Source organism: Narcine bancroftii, chromosome 6 (assembly GCF_036971445.1).
Source record: "Narcine bancroftii isolate sNarBan1 chromosome 6, sNarBan1.hap1, whole genome shotgun sequence".
NCBI lineage: Eukaryota > Metazoa > Chordata > Chondrichthyes > Torpediniformes > Narcinidae > Narcine > Narcine bancroftii.
In genome coordinates, this window is record NC_091474.1 from 161,184,519 (window position 1) to 161,211,798 (window position 27,280).

The window sequence follows — 27,280 nt, forward strand, 5'->3', positions numbered from 1 at the left end:
GAAGCTCCAGCAGGCAAAGGAGAAGTTCTCCAGGCTCCAGAAACTGGGAATTATCCGGTGCTCGGACAGCGCCGCTCCATATGGTCCCAAAATCGTCCGGGGACTACTGTCGGTTGAACGGTGCAACCACCCCCGACAGGTACCCAGTGCCCACATACAGGACTTCTCCGCCAACCTCCATGGTGCACGGGTCTTCTCCAAAGTGGACCTTGTGCGGGGATACCATCAGATCCCAGTACATCCAGAAGATGTGGGTAAGACGACCATTCTCACCCCTTTTGGCCTCTGAGTTCCTGCGTATGCCCTTCGGTCTAAAGAATGCGGCCAAAACGTTCCAGCGCCTCATGGACGCTGTTGAAAAAGAGCTGAACTTTGAGTCCATTTACCTGGACGATATCCTCATTGACAGTCGCAACCGCAATGAACACAAAGCTCACCTCCGCACATTCTTTGCCCAGCTGGCGGACTTCGGCCTCACGGTAAACATGGCCAAATGCCAGTTCGGCAAGGAGCCCCTCCAGTTCCTAGGACACAGCATTTCATCGGCTGGAGCCGCCCATGTGCCAGAGAAGGTAGCGGCTGTTTAACCTGAAGAGTTCGCGGGGATGGTGAACTTTTACCATCATTTCATCCCCGGAGCCGCACGCACCATACGCCCTTGTTCGTGCTCATGGCCACCAAAGAAAATACTTTATCGTGGTCAGAGAAGGTGGACAGGGCTTTCATCACGACAAAGGAGGCTCTAGCCAGCACCAAACTGCTGGTGCTCTCTGTGGACGCCTCAGGTACAGGAGTGAGGGGGGTGGGTGGTTCTGGAACAGTGGCTCGATGAACAATGGCGCCCGCTGGTCTTTTTCAGCAAGCAGCTGTGCCAACGGGAACTCAAATACAGCGCTTTTGACCAGGAGCTCCTGGCACTGTATTTGGCCATCCGCCATTTCTGGTACTTCCTCGAGGGCAGGCTATTCACAAGCCCCTCACTCAAGCACTGGTGATGGCCAAGGATGCGTGGTCCGCCAGATAGCAGCGCCACCTCTCGTACGTGTCTGAGTTCACAACTGACATCCGACACAGGGCCGGCAAAGACAATGAAGTGGCAGATGCGCTCTCCCGTCCAGCCATCAACACTCTCACACACGGCCTGGATTATGAGCAACTAGCTCAGGCACAGAGCAACAATGCACAGACGCAGGCCTTGCAGACTGCCATCTCGGGCAAAGGTCTTCAGTCTGATCCACGACCTCGTTCACCCAGCGGTAAAGACAACTGTGCGGATGGTTGCGGAGCGATTTGTGTGGCACAAACTGAAGAAGGAGGTGGTGGAACTGGCCAGGAACTGTACCAGGTGCCAGACCTCCAAGGTCCAGTGACACACGTGAGCCCCCAATCTAGAACTTCGACCCGGCGGTTCACAGATTCCAACACATCCACGTTGATGTCCTTGGACCCCTGCCTGTGGTGGATCGGGCCACAAGGTGGCCGAAGGCCGTCCCGATTAAGGAGGCTTCTACAAAGACGTGTGCCAGGACTCTGGTCAGCCAATGGATCGCCCGTTTCGGAGTCCCGGCACAGTTCACGTCTGACCTGTGGACTCAGATGGCGAAGCTCCTGGGGGTCAAGCTCCACCACACCATACTATCCGCAGTCCAACGGGTTGGTGGAGAGGTTCCACAGGCACCTGAAGGCATCGCTTATGGTCAGGCTCTCTGGACCAGACTGGGCAGATGAACCACCATGGGTCCTCCTCGGGATTAGGACGGCACCCAAGGAGGACATGCAGGCTTCAGCAGCGGAGATGGTCTATGGTGCACTGCTTTCGGCCCAGACCCTGACACCACGGCCACCGACAAAAACCTGCTGGCAGACCTACGCAGGCGACTGGGATCCCTAGCTCCCCCACCCCTGGCACCCACCCAGCTAGACTTGGCCCAGTTCGTTTTGGTACAGAGGGGACCACAAGGTGCACCGCTACAGTGACCGTACGAGGGGCCATACAACCTTCACCCTGGACATTGTGGGGAGAGAGGAACCTTTTACAGTGGACCACCTGAAGGTGGCCCATCTGGACTTACCACAGCCGGTGCAGACGGCGGCGGCCAAGCGCCGCGTAGCCAGTTCTGGGGGGGAGGGGGGGTTGTATGGCAGCGCATATCCTCATGGCGAACCGGCCCCGCTTGTATCGCCACGTGGCGGGGCAGCCATGGGGAAAGGGCATCGTCAGAGGTTTCTCTCTGACTCCAGCATCTCTTCCAGCACACACCCTGGGCAAAGATTATGATGTCACAATGCACCAGGTGACTGAGCTCATGCTGCCCTTAAAGGGGCGCGCAGAATTTGAATAAAAACTGTCATTAACAACCCTCAATGTGGTGGCTGTGTTTCTTCCACTGCTCACACCGCCACAGGGAACATCATTAAGGAGTATACTGGTGAGCTCAGTAATCACAAAGTGACAGATATTCTAAGGATGATCTTCACTGCTGATGTCTAAAGAATTCTCATCATAATGAAGAAAAATTTACCGTTCGGTATTTCCAGCATAGCCATTTTAATTTCCAAATCAGTAAATGGTTCTTCTAACTCCTGTATATCTCCATCCTCTAATATCGGTAAATTCAACTGTGATTAAAAAAAAGATCAATCGATCCAGTTTCCTGTTTTTCTTCAGATGTATATAACTTTTTATAAAATGAATAAAATTCATCATTTATCTCACGAGGTTCATAAATAATAAGAAAATTCCGTCTAACAGCATTAATAGTCCTCAATATCTGTTCTTTCTTTAATTGCCACGCCAATACCTTGTGTGCTTTCTCTCCCCATTTGTAATACCGTTGTTTAGTCCAATTAATCACACATTCAAATTGATAAGATTGCAAAGTATTATATTTCAATTTCAGCCTAGATAATTCTATTTTCTGATCTTCTGTAGCATCTTTCTGAAATTCCTTTTCTAACTCATCGATCTGTTTCTCTAACGCATCCCATAATACAAACTTACTTTGAACAGAATTAGAATTTTCTTTCAAAAAAACATTAATTTGTTTTTTCAAAAAATCAATAAATTCCATATTTTTTAACAACATTGTATTAAATCTCCAACGATAAGCTATTTGAATTTTCTCAGAAGTTTCATATGTAAAATATAACAGAGAATTATCTGAAATCACTCTACTTTTATATTCCGCTTGTTGTATTTTCCCTTGCAAATGTGCTGAAACTAAAAAGAAGTCAATCCTTGAAAACGATTCATATCTAGATGAATAAAAGGAAAAATCTTTCTCTGTCGGATTAAGACGTCTCCAAATATCTACTAAATTAAGATCTTACATCAACGCTTGGACCTTAATTGCCATCTTGAATTTTTTAACTTTCTTCGGAGATTTATCTAATAAAGGTTCCAAAACACAATTAAAATCACCACCAACTAAAATATTATCATTAGCCTGACCCAAACATAAAAATGCATCCAAAATAAATACTTCATCATCTGCATTTGGAGCATAAATATTAAGTAAAGTCCAAAATTCACTAAAAATCTTACAATTCAATTTAAGAATACATCCTGCCTTTTCCTCCATTGATTGTAAATCAAAAGATAAATTTTTATGTATCAAAATTGCTACTCCTTTAGCTCTAGAATTACTGAAGAATATACATGCCCAATCCAAGCCCTTTTTAATTTCACGCTTTCCTTCACATTCAAATGTGTTTCTTGTAAAAAGGCAATATCAATTTTCATTTTCTTAACATACGCCAAGACTCACTTACGTTTAATCGTACTATTTAATCCTCGAACATTAAAAGTAGCAAACCTTAACTTTGACATATCTACTATTATTACTTAATACCAATAATATCTTTATATAAAAACTCAAATCAACTTATATAGGCCCTCCAATGAAAAAAAATCACAAATTAAAAACTAAAAAAAATTAAAAAAGAAAAAAGGAAAAAAAAGGAAAATTTCCCCCCCCCCAAAAAAACTAACAAAATTGGGTGTGGGTCACCCACCAGTGGCTGATGACTAATAAAAGGTGATGATGGATTTTCAGTTGAATTTTATAAAATTTTTAATGATGATTTATCTACAGTGTTTGGGGATGTATTACGTCAAGTTGGAGAACATTATGAATTACCTGAGTCTTGTTCTAGTGCTTTAATTACAGTAATTCCTAAAAAAGAGAGATCCTTTGAAAGTATCTTCATATAGACCAATTTCATTGTTAAATGTAGATTATAAAATGATAGCAAAAATATTAGCAAATAGATTGATAAATATGAATCAACTTTGGTAAAAATTTAGCCAAACAGGTTTTATAAAGAATAGATATACTTCAAATAACATTTTGTGTGTGATTAGTTTGATTAATAGATTTCAACAATCTTTAGATCATCCGATGGTGATATCCTTAGATGTAGAAAAAACATTTGATAGAGTTGAATGGAATTTTTTGTTTAAACTTTTTGAGAGATTTAAGTTCGGTCCTTCTTTTATTGGTTGGATTAGGGCTCTATATAGTAAACCGGTAGCTAGAGTATTGACGAATGGTTTGATTTCTGAATCTTTTAAGTTAACTCGATCAACTCGTCAAGGTTGTCCTTTACTACCAGCTTTGTTTGCGTTAGTGATTGAACCTTTAGCACAGTTGATAAGACAAAATATACAGATACAAGGTATGAAAGTTTTAGATGAGGAGTATAAAATTAATTTATTTGCTGATTATGTATTGGTGCATTTAATAAAACCAGCTCAGTCACTTTTGTATTTGAAGGTATGTTTAGTACAATATGGATGTCTTTCTGGATATAAAGTTAATTGGGAAAAAAGTGAAATATTACTGGTAAGTGAAGGAGATTATTCAGTTTATAAGAATATTATTAATTTGAAGTGGACTGATCGAATTAAATATCTGGGTATAATTTTGAATGCTAATTATCAATCTTTATGTAAATTAAATTATGCTCTGTTAATGAAAAAAATTAAAACTGATTTGATTAAATGGAAAGATTTACCTATTAATTTAATGGGAAGGATAAATACAATTAAGATGAATATCTTTCCGTGTAAACATTATTTGTTTCAATCTATTCCATATTTACTTGATAATTTTTTTTTCGAGATTTAAATAAAATGGTTAGGGAGTTTTTATGGAGGGGTAAATTTTCGAAAGTAGCTTTGAATAAATTAACTTGAAAATATGAGTTAGGGGGACTACGTTTACCACATTTTCAAAATTATTATGAGGCAGCCCACTTAAATTTATTAGTTCATTGATGGATTTGGTACAGCCTCCTAGTTGGGCTAAAACTGAGATGGCAAGTATTTCTGAATTTGAAATACATCAATTTTTGTTTAGGTGGAATATAAATTTGTTACAACAATATAATGTGCCTATACTAAAATATTTAATGAAGTTACGGATAAAGAAAAATAAAATGATAGGCTCTAGGGGTAAATTACTAGCTTTGACTCCGTTGTATAATAATCAACTTATTTCTTTTTCAATACATAATCAAAGTTTATTGCATTGGAGATTTAAAGGTGTGAAAAATTTGGGAGATTGTTTTAAAGAGGGTAAGTTTTTGTCTTTAAATCAGATGCGGGAAGATTTTGGTATTAATAAGAATTCTTTATTTCTTTATTATCAAATTTGATCTTTGGTAAAATGTATGTTTGGTAGAGATATGATTTTACCTAAAATGACTAAATTTGAGACTTTTCTTATGAAGGTACCAGAGAAGGGTTATATTTCATTTATGTATCAAATATTACAGGATGGTATGGATAAAAAGGGTTGGGATAGATCTAAAATTAAATGGGAAGCGGATATTGATTTTATTTTTTCTGAAGATGATTGGTTAGATATCTGTTATGATAGTGTAACTAGATTTATAAATGCACATTATGCAATGATTAATTACAATTTTTTACATCAATTATATTTGACACCTGAAAAATTAAAAAAAATATGGTTTTAATGAATCAGATTTGTGTTTCAGATGTGGTGATACAATTGGAACCTTTTTTATGCTGTTTGGTCATGTATACATATACAATCTTTTTGGAAGAAAATTCAATCGTTTTTAGAATATCTGTATAAGATTAAAATAGTTTTAGATCCAACAGTATTTTTATTGGGTAGTTTGAAACCTCTGAAAGGCTTGGGATTAAATAAATTCCAGCTTGCTTTTGTATATTTAGCTTTATCCGTAGCGAAAAAAATGTATTGGTAGTACGTGGAAAGATACAAATATGATTGATATTAATAGATGGCATAATGAGATGAAAAATTGTTTAATAATGGAAAAAATTACATATGTTTTGCATAATTATAATTTTTTTATTAATAAGTGGCTGTTATACTCAGAATATTTACATTTCAATTTATATTGATTACTAAAAATAAATAAATATACATATTAAAATCTATTCTTTCTTTTTTCTTTTTTCTATATATTAAAAAAAATTCATGTTCATGTTTAATTGCTGTATATGTCATATATTATTTGTTTTTTTGAACGAATAAATAAAGTTTTTTAAAAAATGAAGAAAGATTCCCTAACGCGTGTCTGTCAAATCAAAAACAATCATTAGGTGGGAAGTGTAGATACATCAATGACTACTGTCCGCAGAAACCTCAAGAACAGAAATACAGGGGAGGAGTCACGTGATGGAGTAGTGGCCGGACAGTGAACTCCAGCCCTCTCCAGAAAAGTCGGGAAAAACAAAGGAAAACACAAAGGCACAGAAATAAAAGTTACAGAAAAGTGAGTATAAAGGTGGAAAGAAGATGGCTACAAAAAAAGAAAAATCGAAAGCAACGGTAAGAAGAGAGGAAGAGAAGACAACGGAGGAAAAAGGTGAAGGCCTTACCTGTTCGAAGAGGCCCGCTGCGGAGAGAGAAACCCGCTCCCTCAGGTCGGTAAATAATGGACTACAAAAATGGCTCGCTGAGCCGAGTAAAAGTGCGCAACCGCGCATGAAAAAAAACACACCGATGGGAGGGGGGACCAGCTGGGGAGTCGATCTCCACAGCCGGCAACGACAGCTGCAGAACACCTGCAGCAAGAAGAGACCACAGAAGACAATAGAAACAAGAAAGAAGAGAAGGAAAGGGCAACAAAGAAACAACAGATGGCCAACCCAGAGGAAGAAGAAGAGGAAGAGGAAGAGTACAGTGAAATAGAAGAAGAAAAGAAAGGCAAGATAAAGGAGGTACTTTCTCTTATTAAAGGATACATGGAGTCATTTAAAGAATGGCAAACACAGGAATTTAATGATTTAAGAAAAAGAATAAACAACACAGAAGAGAAAATGAATAAAATAGATATGACCTTAACAGAAATGGGAAAGAAAATGGACAAGATGGAAGAGCGGGCAGTAGCAGCAGAAATGGAGGTAGAAGACTTAAAAAAGAAATTGGAGGAATCTAATAAAAAAACTAAAGAGACACAAGAACTACTAGCTCAAAAAATAGATACAATGGAAAATTATAACAGAAGAAATAACATAAAGATAGTGGGCCTTAAGGAAGATGAAGAAGGCAAGAATATGAGGGAGTTTATAAAAGAGTGGATCCCTAAGACCCTAGGATGTCCAGAACTACAGCAAGAAATGGAAATAGAAAGGGCACATAGAGTATTGGCCTCTAAACCACAACCACAACAAAAACCAAGATCTATTGTAGTAAAATTCCTAAGATATACTACAAGAGAAAAGGTACTGGAGAAGACAATGGAAAAAGTAAGAGAGGGCAACAAACCACTGGAGTATAAAGGGCAAAAAATCTTCATTTATCCAGATATAAGTTTTGAACTCCTAAAGAAGAGAAAAGAGTTCAATACAGCAAAGGCGATTTTATGGAAGAAAGGGTATAAATTTATACTAAAGCATCCAGCGGTATTGAAAATATTTATTCCAGGACAACAAAACAGACTATTCTCGGATCCAGAAGAAGCACGAAAATTTGCAGAACAATTACAAAAATAGACTGAGGGATGAAGACAGGTAATGAGAGTAAAAATGATCACGATTGATATGTATGTGGGTAAAGACAAAAATAGACTGAGGGATGAAGACGGGTAATGAGAGTAAAAATGATCACGATTGATATGTATGTGGGTAAAGAGGTATAAGAGTGAATAGAGACAATGTGCATACGTGAATGTATCTGTACTTAGAGGAAAATATAGATAGTATAGACAAGAATTAATAAGGGAAGGTAATGGAATAGAGAGAATAAGGAGGGAATTAAAAGAGTAACCTTTGTGACATATGAAAAGTGAAATCTTTTCTGGGGGGGGCTGGGTGGGGGGAAATAGCGGTCACTGCAAAATCAGTTGACGCTTGCGAGTGGATTCGCAAATCCAAATGGAGAGGGGAGATGTGGTTGTCCGACAAGGGATAAAGGACAACTCAGGAGGGGAAGGGGAGATTGGGGATAAAGAAGATAGAAATAGGAGAATAAGGAAAATGTTGGATGTTGTAGGAATGTTGTCTTATAAAGAGTTGAAAATAAGAAAACAGAAATGGAAAAGGAGGAAAGGCAATGATGGAAAAACAGAAAGAGAAGATAAACAAAATATAAAATGGCTACGCTGAACTATATGACTTTAAATATTAATGGAATACATAACCAAATTAAAAGAAACTACTAAATTTAAATGAATAAATGTATTCCATTAGAAAAAATAACATATAGGTTAAGAAATAATATTGAAATATTCGAACAAGTATGGGAGCCTTACATTAAATACAATAGCGAAAACCTACTGGGGACAAACATTACCTAAGTTGATGGAAGGAGAAGGAAAGAAAAGAATGGACTCAGTAGAATTTCTGGTGTATTTTTGTTGAATGACAACATTGTCTGACTGGCTTAATGCAACCTAGATTGTATACCTAAAATGGATGAGAGGGGGGGAGGTGGGGGGGTGGCTTGGGAGGAGGGGGGGGGGGAGAAAAAGTCACTGTATATGTGTGAAAAAGAAATAATGTATATCATGGCTAATGTGATTTATGGTGTGAAAAATAAAAAAATTTAAAAAATAAAAAAAAGAACAGAAATACAGAGGCTACACTCCAGGATGCAATCCATGGCAAAGGTGGTATGCTTTGGATCTTGTTCAGCTCCTTTACACCTCCATACTTTGCTCTTGCCAACATTCTGATACAGGTTAATCTTGGTCTTATCTGTCCACAAGACCTTTTTCCAGAATTCTGCAGGTTCTTTTAAATGCTTCTTGGCAAATGGTAATCTGGCCATTCTTTCTGTATCTGACTAATCTTAAAGTGTAGCTTCTGTATTTCTCTTCATGAAGTCTTCTGCAGACAGTAGTCAGTGACCTGCCTCCTGAGGAGTGTTTCTGATCTTTTATACATGTGTTTGGGATTTTTCTTCATTGTGATGAGAATTCTTCTGACATCAGCAGTGGAGTTCTTCCTTGGAATATTACAGCAATCCCTTTGCAATTACTAAACTCAGCAGTATACTCTTTCTTAATGATGTTCCAGACAGTTGATTTTGATAATCATAAGGTTTGGGCGATGTCTTTTATGGTTCTATTCTTGTTTTTCAGCCTCATAACGGCTTCTTTGACTTGCATTGGCACAACTCTGGTCCTCAGGTTGAATAACGGCTACTACTGACTCCAAAGTTGATCAAAATCTTAGAAGCAAGCCGAGCTCTCTTATCCCTGCATCAATGAAGCAATTAAACATATCTGAGTAATCACAAATACCTGCGAAGCCAAATGTCCCACACATTATGGTACCCTGAAAAGAGGGGATGATATATAAAAAGTGCTATAATTTCTAAATGGTTAAACCAAAATGTATACAAATAACCTTGAATAAAATCTGGAATGTGCACTTTAATTACATGTGAATTGTTTGATTACAAATTGAAAACTGAGATGCAAAGGGGCAAATAAAGGAAAAAACATGTCTTTGTCCCAAACATTACAGAAGGCACTGTATATTAAAATAAATATTATTAATAGTAGTAGATTCATGGAAGTTGTTTTAGCAATCTAGTCGTTATTCAGCAGTTTCACCACCCATGGGAAGTTGTTCCTCAGCTGGCAGATCTGGTTCTAATATTTCTGTATCTCTTTCCCAGTGGGAGTAGCAAGAAGATGCTGTAAGCAGGGTGGTAAGGGCCCTTAAAGATTTTGCAAGCTCTTTTTAAACAACGAACCTGGTAAATCAAGTCGATGTTGGGTAGTGGCGGAGAGAGACCCCAGTGATCCACTTTTATGGTCCTGTGAATTGACCTCCAATCCAATGCTTTACAGCAACCAAATGACACTATGATGCATGCAGCCGGCCAGGGCACTTTTGATGGAGCTTTTCTAGAAGACTGACAGAATGGTGGCCAATTGCCCACTTGCCTCAGCCTTCTCAAGAATAAAATAAAGTAAATCACAAAATTCTGTAGATACTGTGGTTGAAATTTAAAAAAAGTGCTGGAGAAGCTTAGCAGGTCAAACAGTGTTCTTTATGTAGTAAAGGCAGATACATAACCCACGTTTAAATCAAAGGAGTAGCCATAGGTACTCACATGGGTCCCAGTTATGCCTGCTTGTTTGTAGGCTTTGTGGAGCAATCCATGCTGCAAGCCTACACAGACAAGATCCCCCAACTCTTCCTCCGGTACAGAGACGACTACATCAGGTCTGCCTCAAACACCGCGGTGAGCTTGACAGCTTCATCCACTTCGCGTCCAACTTCCACCCCGATATCAAATTCACTTGGTCTATCTCTGATAAGACTTTCCCCTTCCTGAATCTCTCCATCTTCATCTCAGGAGACAAGCTTTCTTCTGACATGTACAACAAACCCTCCAACTCTCACAACTACCTGGACCACACTTCCTCACACCCGCCTCTCTGCAGATTCCATCCCCTTATCTCAATTTCTCTATCTCTGCCACATTTCTTCCAAAGATGAGGTCTTCCAGTCTAGAGCTTCTTCCACAAACATGGCTTCCTCAGCCCTCACCAGCATCTCCTCCATTCCCCACTCTTCTGCCCTGGCCCCATCTGCCCCCAGACACAGCAAACATACAATCCCCTCATCCTCACCTGCCACCCCACCAGCCTCCACATCCAAAACATCATCTGCTGGAATTTTAGGCACTTAAAACAGGATCCCACCACCAAACATTTTTCCCTCTTCTCCCCTCTTGGCTTCTGTAGGGACCGCTCCCTCTGCGATTCCCTCATGTACTCATCCCTTCCCACCTATCGCACCCCCAGCACCTTCTTCTGTACCCGCAGGAGGTGCAACACATACACCTACACCTCTTCTCTCACCATGGTTTGGGGCCTCAAAAAGGCCTTTCACGTGAAGCAACACTTCAGTTGTTCATTCAGAGGACTTATTTACTGCATCTGATGCACCCTCTGTGGCATTCTCCACACCAGAGACCAGTCGCAGACTGGGAGATTGCTTCCTTCAGCACCTCCACTCCGTTTGCAACCACAGTGACCTCCCAGTGGCCAACCATTTCAATCCTGGCCACCCTCCCATGCTCACATGTCTGTTCATGGCCACCCTGACCACCTGCAGATTAGAGGAACAACACCTTATTTTCTGTCTGGGCACCCTCCAGCCACATGGCATGAACATTGACTTTACTGCTTTCTATTAAAGCTGCTTGCCTTTTCTTCCCTCTCCCCCACCCTTTCCTGTCCTTCCAGTTCTTTCACCCACACAGCCTTACCATCCCCTCCCCCCATTACTGCTGTCCCCTCTCTCCTTTCTCCACATTATCTACTCTTTTGATTTAAACGTCGGTTATGTATCTGCCTTTACTACATAAAGAACACTGTTTGACCTGCTGAGCTTCTGGAGCATTTGGTGTTTTAGCCTTCTCAGGAAGTAGTTACAACTGACAAGTGGAGATCTTATGTGTCCAGGATTGGTCACTTAAGTGGACTCCAAGGAACTTGGTGCTCTCCACTACAAAGCTACTTACGTTCAGTGGAGAGAGGCCGCCTCTATTCCAGCTGAAGTCCACAATCATCTCCTTTTGAGACATAGGTTGTTATTCTTGTACCATTTTGCGAGATTTTCTCATTGTTGTTGTTGATGAAGCCAACTATTGTTGCATCATCTGCAAACTTGAGGACTCTGTTGGAGCTGAATCTAGTATTGCAGTCATAAGTCAGTAGCATGAACAGGAGCGGGCTGAGCACACAGCACTTGGGTGTGCCAGTAGTCAGTTTGATAGTGCTCGACGTTCAGCTGCCCATCTGGACAGACGGTGGTCTTTCCATTAGAAAGCCCAGAATCCAATTACAGAGAAGGATGTTGGGTCCACTTCTCTACCAGCCTCTATGGTATGACTATATCAAACACCTAGCTGGTCAATAAACAGCATGCAGCCTGATATATCATTCTCCAGGTGGGTCAGGACAGAGTGGAGTGTAATGGAGGATTTAAACCATGCTTTTGCTTATGCAAGGCTGAGTATCAGGAACCTACTTTGAGAATATTGTATGCATAATCTAAATTCCACCATGGGGCCCAGAGATGCATGTGAATCAGCAGACATAATCTAATTTACACCATGAGGCCCAGAGATTGCAGTTGTCTTTTGTTGGTCACAGACTGTCAGGAGACCTTGAAGATAAGTAAACCATTTATTCAAACTGATATGCTATGAGTAAACAATTTTTGGGTAATATAAGTCATGGTCCCACTGCTGAAGTTTCAGACTCTCTGAGGGGTGGAAACGTCTCTCAGCAAGAAGAAGAACTTCTAGAGTCCAACCAACGTCCCGATCGGAGGAGGTGGAGAAGCTGCTACCGGCGCCCTGACAACCGACTACAAGTATGCGGTCGTTACTTCGCTTTGGCAGTTGGAACCAGTCCAGGTGTTGATAAGTATAATTGGGAAGGGCTTGCATATTGTAGTTTGAAATCAGCTTTAGATTTAGTAATAAAGATTTGTATAAACTGAAGTGCTCTCGGCGTGTGTCTCTGTTTTCTTTCGGTAGCTCAAACACTGTAACCAATCTAAAACAAACAAAGTGAGAGGTACAAGTTTACCAGAACAATTGGTAGTAGTCGGCAGGATTGGTCTTGAGATGTTTCGCCAAAAGAAAGAGGTGAGCCCTGAGCAGTTCTTGATTCCGGGATGGACTTCCAAAGACTATGGGTTTGGCATGTTGGCCAATACCCTGTCTTTGTTGGAACCACCCATTAGTTGGGATGAGAGGTTAGATCCACCAAGTGCACCTCTGGGAGAGCGGATTGCCACTCCCCTTCGAGAAAGTAAATTTCCTGATAAAAAGGGATGCTGACCACAGCCTTACGCTGCGCCGTTCAGCGTGAAGCAGAATTTGTTCAGCGAGAAGTAGAATCCCAGCACAAGAGAGAGCAACTAGAGGAGGAGGTAGAAGCCATGCGACAATGGTGTTCCATGATGAGTGAGATTGTTCGCACCAGTCAGGACCGAGCCAAAGAATGGGAGGATAAGCATGTCCAAACGATCTGCCGTAATATTAAAATCCGGCAGCAGCTCTGTGGAGATAAGGAAAAGCAAGGGGTAGAACCGATCCACATCGATTTCGTGCCATGATAAGGAATGGTGACGATCCTGATGTAATTGATGATTGGGACGGGAATATCTGGTATGTTGACAATGGTAATAATGCAGATAGCCCCCCGGCATGTGCCTGACGTACTCCCCTCTTCACCCGCTGTTCATGTCCGCCCCTTAAGGCAGTGGATTTTTCAAACAGACGGAGACGGAAAGGGGTATGATGTAATGGTAGGGATAGAAGGGATAGATGCCATGGCCTCCCAAGCGGAGCCAGTGGAAGGTACCCGAACCCCTGCTTATGCTCTATGGCCCCCCCATCTATGGGATGGCCTCAGCCTCCTCCCGTCCACTGGGCAGAGGGCCCTGTGGGCCAAAGTGGGAACAGGGGTCGGGAGCAGTCAATGATACATGACTTCTCTATAAAAGAGCTGGCCGCCATTGGAGATCGATTTAGGCAAAAGACGGGAGAAACTCTGGAGGCCTGGGTGTTTGGGAACAAGGAGGGGGTAAAGTATATTTGTAATTTGTATATTTGACCCCTGAAGAATCGTTGGGATTAGGAACATTGACTACTGATATCCGGGTCACTGCTGAGCTACGTGGTAGAAGGAGAGGGGTGGATTACTTACTTGCCACTCTAGGGGATGCCCTATTACAAGTATACCCGTCACCAATAGATTGGGAATAACATTTGCAAAACAATTGGGGAACCCCAGAGGAGGGTATAGCAGTAATTCATCAACAGGCCCTGGCCTTTGCCTTGTATGCAGGGTGTTTGAGGCTGTGAGTACGTGGGGGAAGGCCTGACGAAGAGATGTCCACTGCCGGAATGCATACCCAATTGGTTCGTTCTGCCCAACTGGGGACTGGTTCTGTCCGTAACTAGTCCGTTAATTGGGCACCCTGTGTCTGAGGTGGTGCACGCCTTATCTGGGTTTAGAGAATTAGAGTTGGGAGGTAAAATCCACTACGTACAACCCAGGTTAAATCAGACAAGCAGGATGAAAGGGGAGAGGCTGCTGCTAATAACAGACCGATAAGGACCTTTTTCTAACCTTGTTAAAGTTAGATGTACCTAAAAGTGATATTAATGGGAAACCTACTGTGGTCCTTTATGCCCTTTATAAGAGGAAGGCAGGGGAACATCATCCCCAGCTGTTGAGTCCTCCTGGACCAGCTGTGCCTTCTGCTCCCACTGCTGCTCCTATTGAGCCAGCTTCTCTTGCTCCAGTTACCCGTGATGAGATACAACAATTCGTTAAAAAGGCTCTTATGGATAATAGTAGCATGTGGTCCTGGAAGCCCCCAAACCCTACAAAGGCATGAGGGTGCGGGCGGGATTCTCGTGTCTACTCCATTGAGATACGGCAGATACGGGGACCCATGGCCCTACATATCATTAACAATCCATTGGGGTGGGGGTAATGACCGCCAATATTTGGTCTTGGTCGATACCAGTGCGGAGTACTCGGTGATTCCTGGTAACTCCGACCTCTGAACTGGACCGACATTTCAAATAGAGGGGATGGAAGGAGCGATCACCCTGGCGAAGGAAATAAAAGTCCACACCACGGTGGGTGATGGCCCTTCCCCTATATGGTTACATGCCCTGGTGGCTGCCACTGATGAGTATATCCTGGGCATCAATATGTTGGCCGGTACGGCCCTTAATACTAGCCAAGGGGGATTTGCATTTGGAATTCGGACTATTACAAAGACTAGTGGTGGGTCTGGCTAAGAGGGATCCTGTGATGGCGCCTCCCCCCCAAAACCAGTATGCATTCCACAATATTTCCTCCCTGGAGGGCAGGAAAAGATTACTGCCACCATCGCGATGTTTTGCAAGAAGGGGTAGTGAGGCCCGCAACATTGCCCTTTAATAGCCCTGTTTGGCCGGTCCAGAAGCCAGATGGCTCCTGGAGAATGACAGTGGATTATCATTTTTTTGAACAAACATGCCCCACCACTTGCTTTGGCAGTTCCGGGCATTGTTACCTTTACTGAAAACATTGCTACTGAGAACTCTGGAACATGGTATGCGGTCATTGATCTCATTAACGCCTTCTTAAGTATTCTTATAGCTGAGGTCCACAGGATCAATTGACATTTACCTGGAAGGGGCGCCAGCATACCTTCACTTGCCTCCCTCAGGGCTATGTACACTCTCCCACTATTTGCCACTATCAGCTGCGCCGATACCATCCATCTGGCTCGATGGGCACATGAACAGAGTGGCCACTTGGGGGAGAAGGGATCAGCTATGTGGGTCCGTACACATGCCTTACCCGTCCATCAGGATGATGTTCGCATGGTCATGCGTACATGCCCAGCATGCCAGCTTGTGAAGTCCCGCACCGTTCCTCCTGGTCAGCATGGCCGAATAAGATGGAGAGCTCGCTCAGCTGCGGTCTGGCAAATTGATTATATGGGCCCCATGCCAGACTGTAAGGGTAAACGTTACGTCCTAGTAATGGTTGACACCTTTTCGGGGCTGGTTTTTGCTTTTCCCACCAAGACGGCTGACCAAGCTAGCACTATCCAAGGACTAAACCATTTAATTGCTCGTTATGATGTATCAGAGGAGATTCAGTCTGATAATGGCTCGCACTTCTCCGGGAAGGCAATCTGTGATTGGGTAACTGACAACAGTATCTTATGGGTCCACCATATCTCTTATTATTCACAGGCTGCCGGGTTAGTTGAACGAATGAACGCCTTACTGAAGGAACAAATTCGTTTGTTAACACCACTGGGGACCCTGAAGGGGTGGTCCCATGTGCTGCAGCAGGCAACCGACAATTTGAATCATCGCCCTTTAAAGGGAGGTACACCTTTCCACTGACTTCCTCATGCTTCTGAACTACAGCCTATTCCAGAGGAAAAACAGTCAATCCCCCCCCCATTCCCGAGCTAGAGAATGCCGGACAAAAGGTATGGGTGGCACCACCAGGTAGTGGCCCTCCTGTAAAATGGGAAATAGTGACACCTGCCCACGGTAACACTCGGTGGGTAGCTATTGAGGGACAGGATGGTTTAGTTTGTTTAAATACTGAATGCTTACGGCATCATGAGTGACATATGTCAGGCTTCTTTGTTCCAGGTCCTCCATCTTGCGCTCCTGCTGATCTGGCTTAACAGCTGCTTTGATGCCAACAATTGGATTTGTAATGTCGAGGATGTTCCGAAGGAGTTGCCCGTGGGGGACACGGCCCAATGTATCCACTAATATATCTGATATTGTTCAGCATGTTTCAAAATCTGTTCGTGAGCTTCAGCATCTGGGTATTGTGGCCCACAGGATAGTTTGAGCCTTGATTGGAATCCTTTTTCATGGTTAACTGGTACATTTAGGGGATTGGGCCACAATATTCTCCGTTGGTTGCTCTCATTATTGCTTATTTTTGTGATTATTGTAGTTTTGGTTTCTCTTTTTTGCTCCTTCTGTACTCGAATGCTTGGAATGCAATGGTGGATTTAAACCATGCTTTTGCTTATGCAAGGCTGAGTATCAGGAACCTACTTTGAGAATAATGTATGCATAATCTAAATTCCACCATGGGGCCCAGAGATGCATGTGAATCAGCAGACTTAATCTAATTTACACCATGAGGCCCAGAGATGCAGTTGTCTTTTGTTGGTCGCAGACTGTCAGGAGACCTTGAAGTAAACCATTTGTTCAAAGTGATAAGCTATGAGTAAACAATTTTTGGGTAATATAAGTCATGGTCCCACTGCTGAAGTTTCAGACTCTCTGAGGGGTGGAAACGTCTCTCAGCAAGAAGAAGAACTTCTAGAGTCCAACCAACGTCCCGGTCGGGGGAGGTGGAGAAGCTGCTACCGGCGCCCTGACAACCCGACTAAAAGTGTGCGGTCGTTGCCTCGCTTTGGCAGTTGGGACCAGTCCAGGCGTTGATAAGTATAATTGGGAAGGGCTTGCAATATTGTAGTTTGAAATCAGCTTTAGATTTTGTAATAAAGATTTGTATAAACTGAAGTGTTCTCGGTGTGTGTCTGTTTTCTTTCGGTAGCTCAAACACTGTGACTAATCTAAAACGAACAAAGTGAGAGGTACAAGTTTACCAGAACATGGAGGTACATGGTTATGGCATTGCCAATGGAATAATTCCGTCTGTGGGCAAATTGAAATGGGTCCTGCATCCCTGGGAGGTGCGCTTTTATATGTCCTATCACCAAATGCTCAAAACATTTCATAGTGGTGGATGACTACCACTGTGTGGAAGTCATTGAGGCCCGTTACTGACAGTCTCTTTGGTACTGGGATGATGGGGGTGGATACCTTAAATCCTGTGGAGAAAATGGACTGCTGCAATGATGTGTTGAAGACCTCTATAAGGACTTCTGTCAGTTGGACAGCACTGTCCTTCTGTACCCAACCAGGTATGCTGTCTAGTCTCACTGTCATGTGTAGATTGGATCCCTCTTACCTTGGCCATGCAAGGGGCCTGTTCTTCAGGGAGAGACGGAGCTTTCTTGGCAGCAGCCTATTCTTCTCATCAAACCATGCTTGGATGTGCAAACTGTCCAGAGGGGGAGTGCCATTGTCCTCAACTTGAAAGGTTGTCTTCTAATCTGTTTTGATACCTTGCCACATACAACTCACATTGCCAATGTCATGCAGGTGACTACACTTTATTTTCCAGATTGCATAGTACCAAGTTGCCTCCTGTCCTGAAGGCTGCATCTTGAATTCTGAGACAAAAAGTGATAATTGGACATAGAAAGGAGAGGAAAGGTGAGAATTGATCAGGGGAGGAGATGCCTCCATGAATGCAGAGCTAGAGGAAATGAGAAATAGGCATAGAGGAAAGGGAAAGATGGTAGGGGTCCAACGGAGGAAAAAAAATCGACACTACTGTCATCTGGCTGGGTATGTTGGTGTATATGTCCATGGTCTCATGCACTGTTGGACTGAGAGCACCAACAGATTGGAGGAATGTCCACTCATTTTCCATCTGGGCACCCTTAAACCAGATGGCATTAACATCGACTTCTCTGGTTTCCTGCCTTATGCTCACATCTTGAAGGTCTCAGGTCCGAAACGTTGGTTATATATACAATATTTACTTCCAATGGACGGTGTGAGACCTACGGAGTTCCTCAGCACTTTTGAGTTTTACTATAATCAAAGCCCACTGACTTTCGTTTCAAGGCTGCTCGCTCACCTGGCCGTGACGTCACACGCCTGTGACATCACGAGGGCATCTGTCGTTCCCCCCCCACCCCCCAACCCCCAACCCCACTCACCTGGAGTCAACAAAAGCGGCGCCTCCTCGTGGCGGGGCTCAGCTGGTGCCCGGGATAACGGCTTCCATCCCGCGGGCTCTCGGTACCGCCGTCAGAAGTGCCAGCGGTTCCTTCCTCTGACTGGCTCTCCAAAGCCGGCTGCCCGAACTCCGACTGCTCTCCGCTGCCTTCTCCAGGGCTGTCGATCGACCGTTCTCTCCGGCCCTGGGTCACGGAGTCTCGGTCACGCCGCCTCCGCGCCTCGGCTTCCCGCTGCCAGCGGCTCCTTGAGCTGCTGTCCAGGTCGCCGACTCGCTCACGATTCAGCCGATGGCTGCCTCCTTGGTCCGAAGCCCTGGCCGCCCTCCGGCGCCCGCTAGTGTCGTGGTCCCCGCCAGCCGGTCTATCGGGCTCCGTCTCGGTCGCTAACGGTGCCTGCGGCTTTGTCTATTTCCCCAAACAAACCGATGCCAACTTGGTCTCACTCCGCTTGACAGCAGCAACAGCCCCCCTCATTGGCCCCCACGCACACAGCAGCATGGTGGTCACTGATTGGTTCTCAACAAAGCATTGTACTTTGGAACAAGACTGGGTCCGAGCCAAATAAAGAACGCATGCGCAGTTGGTGGTTGACTTGGGAGTGGGTCAGAGGGTGATTGGAGTGCTTCTCCAGCACATGGGTAATGCAATAGATTGAACCTGCAAACTAACAAACAAAAATAATTATAGCACGTATTAGAAATCTGGAACAATAAATGATGTCAGTCTTCTTGATGTTAAATTTCCTCGATTTTCATGTATGGAAAAACGCGTCTCCAGCAGCTTTGGTTTAATCTTTGCTTCTAAAACACGAATTTGCCCAACGTGGCTAATCAATGAAAAAGTCGTGTGGATTTACTTGTCACGTTTGAAACATGCACGCTAACCTACTTTTCCCATCAAGACAGTTCATGACCAATTGAAGGAAAAAACTTATTTGGAGGATGCGGGCATCGATCCCGCTACCTCTCGCATGCTAAGCGAGCGCTCTACCATTTGAGCTAATCCCCCATTTACGGCTGTGTCCCGAAGAACGCTGAAGAACGGCCAAGCGCCAAGCCACGAATAATGATGATTACTAAAAGATGCACCCGATCCTTTTCTCCCGATTATGAGCCGCCTATCGCTAGATAAATTGCTGACAGAGCGTTTCTATGAGATAAATAAAGCACAACATTACCTGAAATGAAAAAGGTGGAGAAAAAAATGTCCTTCGAGCCGGAATCGAACCAGCGACCTAAGGATCACCAGGAAGCTCCTACAGTCCTCCGCTCTACCAACTGAGCTATCGAAGGTACTAGGAGATACGTAGCTCTCGTGCCTCCTGTGTCCAGTCGCTTGTATGTATAGTATTGCTTTTTATTGTGTCACTGAGTCATTGGGGAGGAGACCCAGGTCCTGAATCGGGAGCCAAAAGAAAAATGTGCAGGAAAGACTCAGCGCGTCGATCGTGTCTCACGACAGAGGCTGTAGAGAGAAGTATTTTGGGAAGAGGGGCAGGGGTGAGTCGGCTGAGCAAGGAAAATAGGTGGGCAATGATGGGATGATTGACAGATGGAGTGGGGAGACAGAAATTGGCCTGAGGTGGAAACACAACAGGAGAAAGGGAGAGAGGGAAGGGTGCAGGGATGATGGAAGGAGGCACCAAGTGCCAATCCTGGATTCCGACTAGTGAGGAAGATGACAGTAGAACCAGATGCAGAGGATTGATGGGTAGACCTCTCATCAGAGGAACCATGGGAAAAGTCTGTGGGTAATGATGGGCTGATATCGCCTCAAACCGAGCATCTTGGCGCCTCACAGTTTGGCGGGCAGCAACCTCCTTTGAAGAAGACCGCAGAGCCCACCTCACTGACAAAAGGCAAAGAAGGAAAAACCCAACACCCAACCCCAACCAACCAATTTTCCGCTGCAACCGTGTCTGCCTGTCCCGCATCGGACTTGTCAGCCACAAACGAGCCTGCAGCTGACGTGGACATTTACCCCCTCCATAAATCTTCATCCGTGAAGCCAAGCCAAAGAAAGAAAATGGTTGGATGGAACCAGGTTTGGGGGTGGGAGAACAAAACTATGTGATGGACTGATAAGAGGGGCATGAAAGGAGAGAGAGAGACTATTGCATTTGGTGTTCCAGATGTGGCCTTCTGCATTGGTGAAACGAATGAGCACAATTGCTACCCTGACCTCCAGGTCACAAGATATTTCAACACCCATTCCCATACAGACATATCTATCCTTGGCCTTTTCCAATGCCCGTGTGAGGCCACATACAAACCAGAAGAGCATCTCGATAGTCCACAACCCAGTGGTGTGAACAATACATCTTCCAACTTCAGATTATCCTCAGCTTCTGTACCCCACCATCTCTCTTTCCTTCTGATACACTTAGGTTCTTCCTCTTTTTATATAGTGTAACTCTCTCTTTGCCCTACTCACCAATTTCCAATAGTGTAGTTAATTCTAAGACACTTTTCTTCTATGGCATTTTCAGCAGAAATGCTTAATTTTTGAGTTATAACCAGTCTTATATATGAGCGTCCCATAAAAATTATAATGGACAGTAGCCTACTATGAGACAATCGTAAATTCTGTGCAGGTGTTTTATGAGGTGGCTGTGTTACATTCCACAAAATATTTCATAACCTAGCTATATTATACATGATTGTATTCTACATTCATTAAATTCATGTCTCAGTAATAATGTAATTATGTTTGAAACTTACCAATACATATTTCTGGGGTTGTGACTTGGTGACATGACGAAGATGAAGTTCAATGGGATCATCCAGCATCAGAGAGGAGGTGATGGTTTGTTTTGGTTCTCCAGATGCTAGTGGCTACCAGTGCATCACTGAAGACTGAGCATACATTTCAAAACACCAGGAGGTTGAATCCAGAAAGTTCTTCCAAGGCCATGCAATAAAGGTTTTAAAAATAAATAATGATGTTTCACTTTTATCACACATGGGAAATAAAGAGTTTAAAAATTGCTAAAAAGGCTCTACTTTTGAAGACTGTGTTCAGGGACACCCCCTGCCCCTTTAGCTTGCCATTGTTTCACATTCCAATGGGAGAGGGAAAATAGTATACATCTATGGTGGGATGGGTTCTTCATTATGCTGGCTGCCTTTAAAAGAAAACAGGAGGTGTATTTGGAGCCTAAGGAGGGGAGGGAGGTTTTATGTTATTATCTGCACTGCATTCACCATTTTCTATTGCTTCATCTGATCTTGGGCAGGGCAGCTTCTCTACGTGTTATGATTCATCCAACTTGAATACTTTTGAAGCTGTACTTTGAGATTGCTTGAGTGAAATAGACTGGGTGAGATGGGTGGGGTGTGGGAGGTCATGCCAAGCTTCCTTCATCTTCCAAGGAATTAGATTTGTTGGGGGAGGTGGGTTGTGTGGTCATCTTGACATTTGTCATCTTGTTGGTCCAGGTCAGGTTATTTGAAATATTTACTCCCAAACAAGACTATTAACTGTCTGCACTTCAGTGGGCAATGGTGAGAGCTCTATCCATTCAAACTTTTCGATCAGCTCCTTCCATTGAAAGAGGTTATGTTGTCTCCATGCACACGATTCACAATCTCTTTTGTGTTCTTCCCTGGCTTATAACTGTGATGTCATCAATGAATTTGAAGCTGAAGTTGGAATAGTATTTGGCTGTGTAGTTATGGGGGCAGGGGGAGTACAGTAGAGGACCGTGTATGGATCTTGAGGAGTACTGGCATTCAGTGTGATTGTGGAGATGTTGCTATCCTTTGTTCACAGATTGCACACTGTTCGAAAGGATATCAATAATCCAGATGCACAAGGGTGCTTTAGCCAAAATTTTGACATTTAGGAGTTTGCTTGGGACTATGGTAGTGAAGGCAGAGCTGCAGTTTATGAATAGTTGTCTAACCCAAATCATCTTGGTGTCCAGGGAGATGGAGTTTGCAGTGGAATATTTTAGACAGTTGGCACATTGAAGTACCAAAAAGGATGCCTGGAAATGTTGTGAGCCCATATCTAGCTTCTCAAAAATCAAAGGATTCACAACCTGCTTGATGGGGTTAAGACCGACGATCCAGATCTCTATGGGAAGTCTAGGAATGACCTATGTATGGCTATCTTAACAGCAAAGAGGCAATTCCAAGCAAAGTTTGAAACAGAATCAGATACTTGCCATGTATGGCAAGGCTTTCAGGCCAGTACACCCTACAGGGTTAGCATTATAAATGGCTGTGATGCTTCATTACAACGATGATCTGAACTCCTTTTATGCTCGTTTTGAAAGGGAGAATTCAACAGTACCAATGAGAATCCATGCAGAGGCTAACATCAGAACACCATTCAATAATGTGAACTGGGGACATCACGTGATGCCGAGAGAAGAAACACACACCCTAACGACTCCTGCAGGTTTAATTTTAAAAAGTCCACATTAAGATAATTTTTTTAAAGCTATTTTAAAGTTAATTTAAGGTGATTAGCGAAAGAAAAAAGATGTCGCCTAAGAAAAGACACCAAAATTAACACCTACCAAAAAAACAAATCGGAAGAAGAAGAAGAAGTTGGGCCGCTGAAGTTCTCTCTGGATCTGTCGTGAAGCACTGGTGAGGGACCTTCCTCTAGAGCCTTCTTGGTGGTGTCCCATAAAGAGGCACCAGAGGAAAAATTAAAACTGCATTGCACATGCACGAGAAGTTGGGTGTGTGCAGTACAGAAAAAAAAGTTGGAAAAAAATACGCTTTTTAATAATTTTTTAATTTTCACACTGAACCATATCAACCAAAATATGTACAAACGTTTCTCATTGAATATACAGTGGCATTTTCCCCCTTTCCACCCCCCCCCCCCCGGCCCGTCCCTCAAAACCAATAAGTATTCAACATATACAATAAAATCATAAAACAATGTATAACAGTTGGGTTATATGTGATTTGTTTGTCCTTTTTCCTTGATGCCAATACAATTCTTTTAGCTTGTTGTGTTTTAAGTTGCTAGACCAATGTTTTATGTTTTTTTCTCCCAATTTGTAATACTTTTGCTTTGTTTTCATTATGTTCTTCTCCACCTTGTATGTTTGTAATGTTTCATTTTTTTTGTCCAATTCTCTTTTTCTTTATATCGTCCCTTTTCACTAGTTCCTTTTCTATACATGCTATCTCCATTTTCAGCTGCTCTATTTCCCGATTGTCATCCTTCTTCATCTTAATTGCATAACTTATTATCTATCCTCTAATGAAGGCTTTCATTGCGTCCCATAGTATAAATTTATCTTTCACCATTTGTGTTTATTTCAAAATATGTTTTAATTTGACATTCAATAAACTCTCTAAATTCCTGCTTTTTAAGTAGCATGGAGTTTAACCTCCATCTATATGTTCTTGGTGGTATGTCCTCCAGTTCTATTGCTAATAACAGGGGTGAATGGTCTGAAAGTAGGCTAGCTTTATATTCAGTTTTCCTAATCCTCCCTTGAATATGGGCTGACAACAAAAACATATCAATCTTTGAGTATGTTTTATGCCTACTCGAATAATATGAATATTCCTTCTCTTTTGGGTGCTGCCTCCTCCATATATCCATAAGTTTCATTTCCTGCATTGATTTAACCATAAATTTGGCTACTTTATTCTTTTTGCTTGTCTTTTGTCCAGTTTTATCCAACATTGGATCCAAATTAAGGTTAAAATCCCCTCCTTGTGTCTGCAATCTTCAAAAAAAAAATATCCTGCATAAATTTTTGATCCTCATTGTTAGTTGCATATATATTGAGCAAATTCCAAAATTCTGATTATATCTGACACTTTATCATTGCATACCTCCCTGCTGGATCTATTATTTCCTCCTCTATCTTGATTGGTACATTTTTGTTAACTAATATGGCTACACCTCTCGCTTTTGAATTATATGATGCTGCCGCTACGTGTCCTACCCAGTCTCTTCAATTTGTTATGTTCCACTTCAGTTAGATGTGTTTCCTGTACAAATGTTATATCTATTTTTTCTTTTTTCAGTAAAAAAATTTAATTTGGTTATGTATTCCATTAATGTTTATGGTCATATAGTTCAACATGGCCATATTATATCTTGTTTACACCTCTTTTCTGCCTCCTCACCACCTCCATCCCCCTTTTTCCCATTTTTATCTTTTAATTTTCCCTTTTTAAACTCAATGTATGACAACACATATAAAACATAAAATACTCCAACAATTCCCACACCCAATAACACCTTAACCCAAATGCACCCCCCCCCCCTCTGAGTTGCCCATTATCCCTTGCCGGGCAACCACAACTCACCTTTCCATTTGGTTTGCGATCTTGCTCGTAAGCGTCAACTTATTTCACATTGACAGTTATTCTTTCCCCCCCAGCCCCCTAGAAAATACTTTTTTTTAATACATATATCAAAGCTCTCTCTTTCCCCCCCCCCCCCTTCCTTCCTTCCCTTCTCTTTTCCATCTTTAGTTCTTTACATATACATTATCGCCGGTCTTCTTTCTTGTTACATCTCCTCATCTCTTCTTCTGTCCTGCGAATGTTCTGTGAATTCTTGTGCTTCCTATGGATCCGAGAACAGTCTGTTTTGCTCCCCAGGTATAAATATTTTAAGCATGGCTGGATGTCTTAACATGAATTTATAACCTTTTTTCCATAAAATAGTTTTTTCTGTATTAAATTCCTTCCTCTTCTTTAAGAGTTCAAAACTTATGTCTGGGTAAAAAAAATATTTTTTGTCCCTTATATTCCAACAGCTTATTATCTTTCCTAACTTTGTTCCTTGCCCGCTCCAGTATATTTTTTCTTGTCGTACATCTTAAAATTTTACTAAGATCGATCTTGGTTTTTGATGTGACTGCGGGTTCGGAGCTAGTGCTCTGTGTGCCCTTTCTATTTCCATTTCTTCCTGAATTTCTTTCATTCCCAGGACCTTCGGGATCCATCCTTTTATAAATTCCTTCATGTCTGCACCTTCTTCATCCTCCTTCAGGACCACTATTTTTATGTTGTTTCGCCGACTTGTTTTCCAAAATATCAATTTTCTGAGATAACAACTCTTGTGTCTCTTTAATTTTTTGTCACTTTCTTCCAATTTTTCTCTTAAATCATTTACTTCCAATTCTACAGCCATTTCCCACTCCTCCACATTTTCTACTCTTTTCCCTATTTCTGTCATGACCAGTTCTAAACTTTGCATTTTATCTTCTGATCTTTTCATTTTTCTTTTAATTGCACTAAATTCTAATGACAATTATTCTTTTAATGATCTTACTTGTTCTTCAAAAAAGGCTTTATCTATATTCTGTCCATCTGTTTTACCTTCTATTTCCCTGTGAAGATCTTGGTCATCTTCTTCCTCTTCTTCTGTGTCTGTTCCTGTGTTTGTGTCTTCTTCTCTTCTTTGTAACTGTGTCCCTTTTGTTTTTCCTGATGAATTACTTCTATGTCTTTGTCGGGCCTCCTCTTGCTGTTGGTCTTCCTTTCATGGGCTGTCTGTCTGTTGGGCCTCCTGCTGTTGATCCTCTTGTTGTCAGTCACCCTGCTGTCATTCTCCCTCATCCGGCTCCTCGCTCCTTTCCTTGCTGTTATTTTTGTCCTCCAGCTGAGTGCCCTGATGCCGGGCATCCCTCAGCGGATCATGCTGTGACTGTCCACTCCTCAGCTGAGCCCCCCCTCCTGCCGATGTTCAATTTTTCCTTTTATTGTGCACTGCGCATGCACGACTCCTCACGTATGTGCAGTTGTGCTTTTGTTTGACTCCAAGAACCATTTTTGGAGTCCACTGGTCAGGAGGTCGCAACCTCGCTGGGCACTCACCAAACTCTGAGATCAGCTGCTCTTCACCAACGCAGCTCCCTGCTCCTTCGTGTAGGTAAGGCCTTCTTTCTTCTCCGGTTATTTTTCTTCTTTTTTCCCATTGTTCTTACTTTCTCTTTCTTGGGTGCCATCTTCTCGTTCTTCTCTCTAACTTTATCTTCTATTTCTTGAGTTTTGTATTCATTGAGTTCTGTCTTTTCCAAACTTTTTTTTTCTGGAGAGGGCTGGTTCAACCCGACCGGCCACTAGTCCATCACGTGACTTCCCCAAAAAATATGCTTCTTAAAGGGGCAGTCCAGCGTCTCGACATCTGAACAAGAAGGAAATATATCTCCAGTAGAAGAGGCTTCAGAAGATTATCAGGGTGAAGAGGAAATGTCACGTTCAGAAGAGGAACAATTTAGAGGCAGGAAAAAGATTTTTAAGAAAGAAATTAATAAGATTGAGACAAAAATAGATGGACCTAATTTGACTTTGGAAAATAATTTTAAATTGCTGACTGCAGAATTGAAGCAAGTGAAAACAGTTTTGACAGTTAAAGTGGATAATGCTTTAAAGGTGATAAATAACATCTCACAGAGATGACAAGTTGGAAAATAAGATTCAAGATGTTTGAGAAGTACAATATATT

General features: G+C 42.4%; 1 protein-coding gene, 1 long non-coding RNA gene and 2 other non-coding genes across 14 annotated transcripts in view; 1 reads left to right on the forward strand and 3 right to left on the reverse strand.

The window, feature by feature from the left end:
* agbl5 (AGBL carboxypeptidase 5) overlaps positions 1-19,323 on the reverse strand; it is a 167,014-nt gene extending 147,691 nt beyond the window's left edge. For 3 of the 11 annotated variants that reach the window (XM_069886509.1, XM_069886506.1, XM_069886510.1), the window contains exon 1: positions 18,821-19,319. The gene's annotated coding sequence lies outside the window, so the exon portion shown is untranslated. Of the gene's footprint in view, positions 1-2,072; positions 2,301-18,820 lie in introns of those variants that run through there. The other 8 variants (XM_069886507.1, XM_069886501.1, XM_069886503.1 and 5 more) reach the window with 5 other exon arrangements.
* On the forward strand, positions 2,348-9,880 carry LOC138736658 (uncharacterized). The gene is made up of 2 exons (XR_011340475.1): positions 2,348-2,429; positions 9,583-9,880. It is a non-coding gene; the product is annotated as an uncharacterized lncRNA (long non-coding RNA).
* A 453-nt stretch (positions 19,324-19,776) lies between the features above and the next one.
* Positions 19,777-19,849, reverse strand: trnaa-agc (transfer RNA alanine (anticodon AGC)). Its single transcript has one exon. It is a non-coding gene; the product is annotated as a tRNA-Ala (tRNA).
* Positions 19,850-20,047: 198 nt separating this feature from the next.
* On the reverse strand, positions 20,048-20,133 carry trnay-gua (transfer RNA tyrosine (anticodon GUA)). The gene is given in 2 exon segments: positions 20,048-20,083; positions 20,097-20,133. It is a non-coding gene; the product is annotated as a tRNA-Tyr (tRNA).
* Positions 20,134-27,280: the final 7,147 nt, after the last annotated feature.